The sequence below is a fragment of the Telmatherina bonti genome, assembly GCF_933228915.1.
Source record: "Telmatherina bonti genome assembly, chromosome: 24".
Classification (NCBI taxonomy): Eukaryota; Metazoa; Chordata; class Actinopteri; order Atheriniformes; family Telmatherinidae; genus Telmatherina; species Telmatherina bonti.
The window spans coordinates 18,463,595-18,475,740 of record NC_136633.1 but is presented as its reverse complement, the minus strand read 5'-3'; positions in this window follow the sequence as shown (position 1 = coordinate 18,475,740).

Genomic DNA, 12,146 nt, shown 5'->3' with positions numbered 1-12,146 from the left:
CGCAATAACATTCTGAAAATTATGTAGTATTGCTTTAGGTTTTGTGGATGATTCTGTTATCTCAGTTGGAAGTGCTGTTTTATGCTTTGCCAGCTTGGTTCTTTTGCAATGTTCCAAAGCCAGTGGTTTAAGGATCTTCCCTTTTCCATTCTTTCTTCTTTGGATTAGACAACATGGTGTAGAGCACTAACTCACTTTAAGTCCAAGATAAAACTGTGGAAACAGGCAGGTTGTAGTAAATAACAACCACGTAGAAGGGATTCTATTCTGTTCTATTCTACAGTCATTTAGCACACCCTTTATCCAAAGCAACTTACATATGAGTGAGAACAACACAAGCATGAACTCAAACAGTAGAGGACGTCGTAGGAAGGTGCTGGTGGACTATCCAGTTGGATGCAGGTCCTTCCATGAAGTGCTACAGGCTTTTTTTTTGTAGTTTTTTTGTGGGGTTTTTTGTGGTTTTCTTTTTGTTTACTCCTTTCATACCCCACAATACCACCTATGTTATAATACAAAGAATTAATATCATAAAGTTTGTTGCAAAGAACTGGGCTGAGTTTTCCAACTTTCCAATAAATACAGCTATACTAAGTGTTGAAGTGCTTCTTGAAGAGCTAAGTCTTCAGCTTTAAAAGAAGCAAAGCTTTAAATTTGATGCGTGCTGCAACCGGAAGCCAGTGAAGAGCGATTAGCAGCAGAGTGACATGAGCTTGTTTGGGTTGGTTGAAAACCAGCCGCCCTGCGGTGTTCTGGATCATCTGCAGAGGTTTAACAGAGCATGCAGGCAAACCTGGCAGTAGGGAATTGCAGTAATCAATCCGTGAGATGACCAGAGCCTGAACCAACAGCTGAGTCGCTTTCATCCACACCGAGATATCAACAAGGCAAGCTGATATTCTCATTGAGATGGTTGTGTCATCCGGAGGAAAGGAGAGGAAAAGCTGAGTGTCATCAGCATAACAGTGATAGGAGAAGCCCAAGTGAGGAGGTGTAAAGTGAGGAGGCATATAGTGAGAAGGGAAGAGGGCCAAGCACCAACCCTTGAGGCACCCCTGTTTTCAACTCATGTGAGCTGGACACTTCTCACCAGGATACTCTGAAGGATCTTCCTGAGAGGTAGGACGCAAACCAGGGGAGGACAGATCCAGAGATGCCGAGCTCAGAGAGTGTGGAGAGGAGAATCTGATTGTTCCCTGTGTCAAAAGCAGCAGATACGTCCAGAAGTATCAGGACTGAGGTTTGACCAGTTGATCTGGCAAGCCGGAGGGAATCGGTAACAGACAGGAGAGCAGTTTCAGTGGAATGACCTTGCCTAAAGCCAGACTGATATGGATCAAAAAGGTTTTCATCATGGAGGAACTGCGAGATTTGACTGAAGACTGCACACTTTAGTAGTTTAGATAAGAACGGCACCAGTGAGACCGGCCGGTAGTTTTCAACCGAGGCCGAGTCGAGTGTGGGTATATTCAGCCGCGGGGTGACCCGAGCTTGCTTGAAGACAGAGGGAAAGACCCCAGATTCAAGAAAGGAGTTGATAATATGAGTTACTGCAGTTTTGATCACAGGAGAAATGCTCTGCAGGATGTCAGTAGGGGCCGGATCAAGTGCACAGGTAGTGTATAGCAAGTGTGAATTTAAATATGCATTACTGTTATAATTTCCAATTTATATATAAGTTGCAATAGGCTAGTAAATATTAATCAGAAGACTAGATACAGCTACTAGAGGGCAAAGGTAAGTGACACAAGACAATTAGGTTGCTTTAGAAGTAATATATTTTGAAAGTAGTTGCAACAAAACAACTAAAACCATTAACCACAACCCCCCCCAAAAAAATAATACAATATTTACAATGAGAAATATCAAATGAAATCCTCAACCATTTCACAGAAAAGGAATCAAAATAAATCAAACATAATTTCCAAAGTCCATAGTCCTGAGTTCTTTTTCCTGTTCGGGGGATATTCAACAGTTCGTTTGCACCGGTGGAATGTCCATAGAGTTATTCAAATTTAGAATGATGGGAAACGCGTGATTAACTGTTGAAAGATTGAGAAGTGGACTGGTGAAACGGGTGGAGAATAGGTGGGAGAGAGACAGGCTACTTTAGCCTCCTACCCAACCAGTGAAAGGGACTCAGGGTCTTCAAGCTCCTGGATAATAGCTCGCCATCACATCACCCATTAAAGGGCACCTGGCCTGCATTGGAGAACAGGACCAATTAAATATCTGATAATTCATATTGTTAACAATAAATCCTGTGTACACATTCATATCAGAGTTTCAAATAAATGTTCAATATCTGTACATTTGAAAATGCTCAGGTTTTAAACTACAACCAAACCCATAAATAAAACAGTACAAGCAGCAAAAAGCAAGATGGCTAATGCTATAGCTAATGCTAAATGCTAAAGCCAGTATTTAACCCACCAGGCTAACATGAACAACAGGATAAAGGCCTGGTCCACAATCACATGTTAGCATTAGCATGCTAATTTTAGCTAATGGTGGCTAACACCACAAACAAATTACATAGGCTCAGACAAAGCTCAGACTCACCAATTCCAAAGATCATAGATGCCCAAATGACAGGCACAGTCCCCCAGTCCTTAGATCAAGTTGGCCTCTACAAAGTTACAATGATGCATAGTTGACTTTATACAAGATTTACTAAATAGATTGTATGTCTGTTTGAAACCAACCTTCAAAGCAGCTGTCCTCAACTCCTCTCCCACACTATTGAGCTGAGAGGAAGTGAGGCAGCATAAGTATGGAACCCTGATTGGCTGGAGAGACCAGGTGAACTGTCATGTGACCAGTGCATTCAAGGACTGAGTGGAAGAGTGGGAATTCTGAATCTCTCATGGAGAAAACATGTTAGATGTTACATTTTTCCCTTTGGTTACAAGTGGGTTTAGAGTTTTGTAGAAGCTTTAGGACTTCAGTCTCATTCAGAGTGCGGAAGGAGCAAAATGAAGCACCACTAGCTGGATGTGGTGGACTGAGCTGGTCAGGCTCAGAGAACTGATTACTGATGGTAGCAACCTTTTCAGTAAAAAAGGATGCAAACATTTCTGCGGTCACCATGGGTGGTGGCTGAGCAGGTGGTGGAGAGAGGAGAGAGTTAAATGCAATGAATAGCTGTCTTGCGTTAGGAGCATTGCGGATCTTTTTCTGATAGAAGTCTATCTTGGCAGCCTTTAGGCTGGATGTGAAGAGTGACAGCTGAAGTCGGTACTCTGACAAGTCAGTGAGTTCATTAGATTTGCGCCACTTTCTTTGTGCTACCCTGAGACCTGCTCTGTGATGTCTTAGAACCTCAGTGAGCCATGGACTGGGTGGATTGTTTCTGGCTGGTTTAGACAGCAGAGGACAGAGTTTGTCGAGAGAGGAGGCAAGAGCGGAGCAGAGTGTTTCTGTAGCCTCATTAACAGACGGTAAGGAGAAGTCTGACTCAGAGGGTAGGGTAGAGTTAACCTCATCAGACAGTTGTGTGGGGCTTAGAGATCTCAAGTGTCTGTGGTAGGAAACCATCCTTGGAGCCTCGAGCACCATGAGAGAGAAGGGCTTAGAATTTGACCAGGAAGTGGTCTGAAAGGCGCAGCGGAGTGACCGACAGATCAACTGTGGAGCAGTTTCTGGTCAGTACCAAGTCAAGAGCATTGCCAGCCTTGTGTGCTGGAGGAGGCTGGACTAGCCTGAGATGAGTTGACAAGGTTCATAAAGTCCTGGGCCTGAGTTTTCCCAGTGTGAATATTTAAGTCTCCCATGACAATTAGTGGAGTGCCATTATCAGGTATGTCAGAGAGTAGCATGTCCATCTCAGAGATAAAGTCATTCATATTGCCTCCTGGAGGGCTATATATGACCAGAATGTATGTATTGGTGGGTGTTGAAACCTTTATTGCGTGATATTCTATTGCGGAGTAGGAAGCCATGGGACAGAGGGAGGTTAAGTTCCATTTTTTAGGAAGTGGGATGCCCGTTCCACCTCCTCGTCTGGCAGAGTGAGGTGTATGAGTGAAATCTGCGTTAAGGCAGAGGGCAGCTGGAGTAGCTGTGTTTTCTGGATGGATCCAGGTCTCAGTCAGGGCTAGGACCTGAATGTCTGAGAATGACATCAGTGAACTGATGAATTCTGTTTTGTTAACTGCGGACTGACAGTTCCAAAGACCGAAGGAGACAGAGGATGTGGATAGGGTGCAAGATATTGGTTGTGAGAGGTTTAGAGGATTGCGTTGTCTGTGGGACACACGCCTTGGTTTGTACCCATATCGGACGGGGATGGGTTGGTAACACATGGTAATGTGAGCTTAGCTGTGGCTGCTTGTGCCTTTGCTCAGTGGACTCGCGCAGTTAGACTCGGAGGTCTTTACCCTTTAGTGGTCTGAACCCCACGTGGGCTGACGCTTCGCTGATGCGACAGCGCGCCTGGGCTGCTTAAGTACCTTAGGCTGACACAGCTGAGGTCCACTCAGCTTAATTTCACAGCCGGCTGAAACCGCCTCTTTCTGCTTGCCCTCAGCAGTTGAACAGGGAGTGTGACCCGCGTCACGGACTCAGCTGTTGTTAATCTCAGAGAAACGTGGTAATGACAGAGCGCTGCACCAAACAAAGACCCGAAACCAAGACAGAAACTACAGCAGTAACTCTCCTAGCTGACTGAACCACTACGCTTAAAATCAGTGCTTGTTCTGCCAAAGTTAGCCCGAAACAACAGGAGCAGGCCTGGCTCAAGAGGACAGCCAGGAGGCCGGGTCGATGGGGCCAAGCATGGTTCAGGAACCCACTTCTTGGACGCAGTAGCAGCCGGGGCACGTGGAGGAGAAGCAGCCTCCTTGGACACAGGGGACGGAGGAGGAGCGACCTCCCCGTCGGGATTAGGGTCCGGTGGAGGAGGAGCAACCTCCTTGGGCACTGGGGCAGCTGAGGCTGGTGGAGGAGGAGAGACCTCCCCATTGGGTACTGGGGTTGGAGGAAGAGGAGCGTCTGGTTCCTGGATCCCCTTGGGAACAAGAGTGGGAGGAGGAGCGTCCTTTTCCGGGACCCCCTCGGGAACAAGGGTCAGAGGAGGAGCGTCCTTTTCGCGGACTCCCTCAGGATCGGGGATTAGCAGCACCGGTTGTGATCTCTGTGCTGGTGTGGGAGCCTAAAGCGCCGGACGGGATCTGGGCGCTGGCTTGGGAGCCTGCAGCGCCGGATTGGATCTGGGTGCTGGTGATGACGCCCGAGACATGGGCCGAGAATCTAGCGGCAACACCGTAGATGTAGGCCGGACACGTAGGGCGCAGAGCTGGCGGCGACACCTGAGAAGTAGGGCGCAGAGCTGGCGGCGACACCTGAGAAGTAGGCCGCAGAGCTGGCGGTGACACCAGAGAAGTAGGCCGCAGAGCTGGCGGCGACACCTGAGAAGTAGGCCACAGTGCTGGCGGTGACACCAGAGAAGGAGGCCGCAGAGCTGGCGGCGACACAGGAGACATAGGCCACAGAGCTGGCGGCGACACAGGAGACACTCGTGATATCTCTTTGGAACAGGAAGCGAAACTGGGGAACCAGAGGGTTGAATCCTGACACCTGGAACAAGGATGACAGATTGATGCTAGAAAAAGCTGGGGTAGGGAATCCCCATACAGTCAATATAGTTCTTGGTAGCCACATGAACTCGGCCATCTCTTCTGGGTCCATGCCGGTCTGGAGAAGTCCCTTCTTTATGTCCTGCTGGCTCTGAGTTGGCTGGTTCATAATGTCACAATTAGTGGTGGAGGTGTTGACCCAAATGCAAGGACAGGAGGCAGGAATCCAGAATGAGGATGTTTTCATTCCCAAGAACAAACTGAGAGCAGCACTAACATGGGGAAGCAATGAAAATGAACCAGCAAACAGAATTGAAACCAAGGGCTATAAATACTGGGACACCTAACAAGACAAGATGTAGTTAGGGCTGGGCGATATATCAAATATACTCGATATATCGTGGCTAGTCCCCTGTGCAAATATAGAAAATGCCTATATTCGTCATATTCGAGTATCCGGTTGTCACGCAGTTGTGTTTAGCTGTGGGCGGGGTTTCCTCCCTCCTCCTCGACTCTGCACCACTTTGCACAGAGAGTTAAAGCAAGCGCACCTAGTTACGTACATAACGTGAGCTACGTGCTACGTCATGAGAGGCAGCGTGTAGCCACTGTTGCCAACTTGGTGACTTTCTCGCTAAATCTGGCGACTTCTTGTGAAAAGCGACAAGCGACAAATCTAGTGACTTTCACTGGAGTTATTAGAAACTTTCCTGGTGTTTTGGCGACTGACTTTAAAGCACATATTGTAAAGTTATTGTCAGAACGAGAGTCTCTCCCCGTCCTAAAGCACTCAGTCGCTCCGGCTGCAGCTGCAGCCAGTCAGAGGAGCAGAGAGGACACCTGCACGACTCCACCTACAGTCACAATGAACAGCCAAATCCGCCACTGATCCCGCTCTGGATTACAGAGTAAATTGCAAAGTTTTTCACGTCACGCAAAAATAGTTAATTCTATTTGATTACATTCACAGCCTCTGTCACTTACTCACCTCATCCAATGTGTGTGTGACACAAGCATATTTATCTAGCTCGCCATGTCTCTAGAAAGTACAGAAGGCTGTGGGAATCAAACCCTGAATTAAAAACTGTCTGAAGCCGTTTATTGGAGACGATACGAGGACATTCAACCTATATTATAAGACTGATTTCTATGCTAAACTCTGCGATTAAAAAAAATACACAACAACTCAAAAACGTATCCATAAAGCAGAGCCTTATAATAGTTCATCATTTGAAAAGTCCCCGCCTAGAGCACCTATTTTCATACGTTGCATTTATTACATCATGTAAAGTCAATTTATTTTGTTTTAAAATGACATGTTTCTGCCACTGCTTTAACTGTTCAATAAATACGGTTTTGATCAGATTGCTTCGTTACAATTTCATCCTTTTGGCATAAATGTTTAAAATCAGCATATCTTAATGCAGTATGAACAATTATGTTTTAATGGAGATACAAAATCATCTTACTGATGTGATTGTATGCACCAAAGCATTCATTCAAGGCTAAGGTAAATATCGTATATCGTGACATGGCATAAAAATGTCGGGATATTACTAAAAGGTCATATCGCCCAGCCCTAGGTGTAGTGAGTGAACTAAACGAGACCAGGTGAACTTGATGAACAGGAAATCAATACAGGAAACAGTACACAAAATTGGGTTAAACAGAGAACACTACAAAATAAGGCAGGAAAACAAAACTGAGAAAAACACATGACATGTCACATCATGGCAATAACAAGCTGTTCTTTAACAAGATAAAGAATGAAGAAGAAGAAGATGAATGGAGCCCTAAATTTTTCTGGTTCCTGTATCTTCTGTCTAAACAGTCCTCTTCACCATCCTCTTCACCTTTAGCCATAATGTGACCAAAACCACAGCCAACACATGACAAGTTCATGATGCCATGACAGTTTACTTTGAGCTGCTTGCAGGTTTATGTTTAGAGTGCCTCAAGTGAATCAGGTGTGTTGGAGAAGGGACACATTGAAAACCTCCAGGACCGCAACTTTCTTAGGACCAAATGGAGTAGCCATGCTCTACATAATATCCCTCCTTTTCTCTTTCTCTTCTTTGTTGTTTCCTCTTTTCCCCTCATCTGTCCTCCTGTCTGTCCTCTGCTCTTCCACCAGGCCTGTAGATCCTGCTGAGACCTCCCATCATCCTCTTTGCAACAGTGAAAAGCATCGACTTCTCCTTCCCACATGACCCAGGCTTAGGAGAGGAGAAGAAGAAGCAAGATGTCTTCTCCCCACCATTAATCCAACAAGCAAATACACACACTGCCCATGGTACCACTGCTGTGTAGCACCATTCTGTTGTCTAGTTATTTCTTATCCAAATGATTTCTCACTTCTCCTCACTTTTCCTTTTCTCTGCTTCTCTCATCACATCTTTTTTCTTGACTCTTTGACCTTACTCTATCTTTACACTCCTTCCCATTATTTCAGCCACTCTTAATCAGGAGACTTTCACACTACTGTCATCCTGTTGAAACAATTTGATCATTAAAAAGTCATTTATTCTGTCAAAAACAATATGGATTCAGAGAACAACATATCATTATTATAAAGCCTGAGGAGGTCAATTCTGCTTTGGACAATGATGATTTTTAGACCTCCAGGTTTACACAGAGTCAGAAAGCTAAACCCTGTTATGGTTTAGAAAAAGTGAGAAAATCTGCTGAAATTTCTCTCTTCTAGCTTATGACATCATGCATTGTAAATCTGACCCAAAACATTATTCTGAAAATGTCTGTATACAGATGTGCATGTCAGTGGCTGCCACACTGGGGAGCGTGCAGTAGCTGCATCTGTACTCATCACAATGTTCTAGTTCACTAATTTACATCATTTGCACCTCCTGGAAGCCATTACTTCATCATAGACAAATATTTCTTTGCTTTGACAAGAGCATATAAGTGTACCTCAATGGCAGGGGTCCCCAACTAAATTGGCTAGAGCTCAAGTAACTCCATCAGCCTGGTGAGCCAGGGTCCTAACATGCAAAAACATCCAGACGATAATTCACTTTTCTGCCCTTTCATTAAACTTCTAAATTTGCAATAAAACATTTTTTAGCTTATTCTCTCAAGAAGTTCTTTCATTCATGTAGTGCAAATATATTTAAATGTACAAAACAACATTGAAGTATAAAGAAATGATTTACTTTTAACTGCTTTGAAGTGCAATATGTACATTAATGTACCACAAAAATGTGTTCACAGTTGAACCCTTTTTTGTAAATGTAAACTATTTGTTTTACAATCCTTAACAATAACAATTCAACATTTTTGTAATAATCTTGATTAAGTGCAAAAGCGTTATGTACATAAAGGCAAGGTAAACTGGAAAATACACACATCTCAATGTGAAAAATTTGCATGAGCACTGGCAGCTAACCTCTTAAATCTGCGTATGAATGGCATCAAAGCCATTCTCAGGCATACATGCACACGCTCATATGTAAGCTGTGAGCGGTACTTATACTTAATGATGTTAACAGTTGAGAAGGCTGATTCACATCTGTAGGTAGAACCAAACATTGTTAATGTGTACAATGCCACTTTGGAGAGTGAATGAAACTTCTTCTTTGGGACAGTCTGGAGCCAAAACATAACAGGATCAGAGGATTCACATTGCTCTCTCAACACTACATCAGCCTGCAAATCTAAAAGCTCCATTTGGAGGGACTGTGGATTTGCCCATTTGTATACATGTGCTGCCTCTTTTGAAAAACTGCCAACATTCTTCACTAAAAAGGGATTTTTAACAAAGATCAAGGGCTGGTTTCCCATATTAAAGCCATCAAAACGAGCCTTAAAGTTTTCAGCCAAGTTTTGGATAAAGTCAGAATGAGCAATGACATTGATCCCTTTAATCTCCTTCAATGAGGGAAAATGTGCACAGTCCTCCTCAAGATCCATCTTCAAAATGACCAGTTTCTTCTGAAAAGTCCGAACAGCAGCCACCAAGTCACACACTGAATTATCTTTTCCTTGAAGTTTCAGATTCAGGTCATTAAAGTGTCCTGTGATGTCAACCAGAAAGGCAAGTGTCTTGTATGTGTTTTCATAGCAGTGATGCCTAAAATATCCACTACAAATGTTTTACTCTTTTCATGATAGAATCTGACATATACCAAAAGTTGTGCATTGTCACTCACCTCAGTTGATTCATCAGCAGCTAATGCGATGCAGAGGGCACTTTGTATGGCGCTGTGGAGATGGGACTGCACATCTGCGGATAGCAGCTCGGCTCTTCTTCTTCTTGTTGTGGATGACAGGGGAATTTGGCGGACTTTTTGTTTAAGCTGCTGTCCCTCTTTTCCCTCCAATAGCGTTTCTGCCATCGCCTCCATACACTCTTTGACCATTTAAGAGTCACTAAAAGGCTTTTTGTGCTTGCCCAAAATCCATTGCACTCGTAGTGAACACTCGTATGCCCGTTGATGTGCTGTTAGGGTCCGTGTAATTACTCGTGTTGAACACTCGTACTGTCCTTTCACTTCTTGTATTTTCTGTACCCTCACTGCTGATCCTGGTGGGTAATTTGCATCAAAGGTTTTGTGTTTTGTCTCGTAGTGCCGCTTGATGTTGCCGCTTGTAACAAGAACAACAGACTCCATACAAATAATACACACTGGCCTTGTAGAACTTGCTGCTGGCACAATGAAAGCGTAAGCTTCAGTCCACTCATCTCGAAAGATGCGACTTTCAAAGTCCACTTTTCTAATTTTAGACAATTTCTCGTGGTAAAACCAAACACAACACACTGTTGTGACTGGTCTGAGCTCTGCCGGTGTAAGGACCCCCTATGTCTTCGCGCGCCCATTAAACAAAAACACTCGGTTTAAATAAAAAAAGAAAGAAAAGAAATTAACATAATATCTATATGTAGATCCTACATGAAGGTAAAAGGGGCTCGGGGTCTGGACCCGGACCCTGGTCTGCCAGTTGGGGACCCCTGTGCTATGGCCTAATGGTCATACTGGGAGATTGTAGCAATGAGGGGCACAAGCTAAAGTCCACTAAGAACATCTTTGAATAAGCATCTGCTGATTGCATCAACCTCCTCTACAAAATATTTTCATATTATTTACAAAAAATGACAATTTCTGCTTGTTGTTAAGTATTTAGAATATTTTCTACGGTTTTCAGCTTTGTGCATTTTCCTTCAACTATTCAGTATTAACATATTCATCCACATTGTTTTGTATTAGCAGCAAACCTTTCTAGTTATAAAGAGAGACAGCATAGCAATAGTAAACCTTTGTGAAGCCATATACAACACTTAAACTGTGCTGAGGTCATGCCACCAGTGTCCTTCACTGGTCTAATACCTAAGTGGGGGAAAACAGCATTGTCTCGGGAGATGGGAAGTTCAAACCCAGGAAAGAAACTCAATCTCAAGCCAAAAAGTAAATGAATTCCTAGGTGATAAAATGAACTACAAAAAATCAGATCAGGCAAATTCTGGCCAAACATATTATAATAAAACTAGTAACCAAACACAAGTATGACAAAAAAATCTGTTTATATTTGTCATACATCTGAAAATGTGCACCATTGTTGTCCTGCTAGAACACACTGACTGTTAATGATTTCTCTGTTTCTAGCCATGGCTCTGCTACAGAAATGTACCATAGCTTTATCATTTGCACCAGTGTAGTATGCATCTGCTTCTATGCATACACTTGCTGCTGGTGGTTTAGCAGAATGACTGCGGTTCTGCAGGTTAAATCCATCAAGAATGAGATGCAACATTTACTCTGGAAACCAGCAGAAGTGTTGGACAATTTGCTTGACTCTACAGTCATTGTGTGCAGAAGATGGACAACTCTGCGTGTGGTCCATTAAAACATGAAAGCTGCAAAAATACTACATATTGTTTGTAGGTGGAAAGTAAAGGACAAGTTTAAAACATCAGACAAGTACGGCAGACATAACTGCAAGCAGTAAACACAATTATTTCTGCTTTGTCTTCAGCAGTTAGTGACGTGGTTTCTTTCAGCAGAACATACTTGCATAATTCTGCCATCTTGTGGAAATGTCATGCTTCTGCCTGTACACACAATGATCCTTCAGACCTTCAGATACTGACAGTGGTCTGTAACGTAGTAAAAACATGTGCAGTTTCAGTAAAGTTCACATTCTACTATCAATCTATTGAACACATTGATTCTACTATTCAGAAACTCTGATGTCGTTTTTTCAAGCTGCTTCTGCTTTTGTTGTATTTGTTGTCATAAAGTGCAAAACTGTGTATCTTTATAGTATTGCTGTCAAAAGGAAGAAGAATTACTGTTACCTAAATATTTTATCCATCACTGTGGTATTTAATATTAATTAACTTGTGTGTGTTGTACGTTCTGTGGTCAATAAATGTAAACAAAAACAGTAAATTTAACAATGACTAAAGCAGTTTCATGTGAATTGAGGTATTGTTTCTAGTGCAGATGACGTGTTCACTAAGATCTTATCTAGTTGATGACTGTATTTGTGTTTAGGTTTGAGTTTTATCTCCTATCTGGTCTTTGTTCTTTTCTTGTAACAAGTCACAAGAAGTTG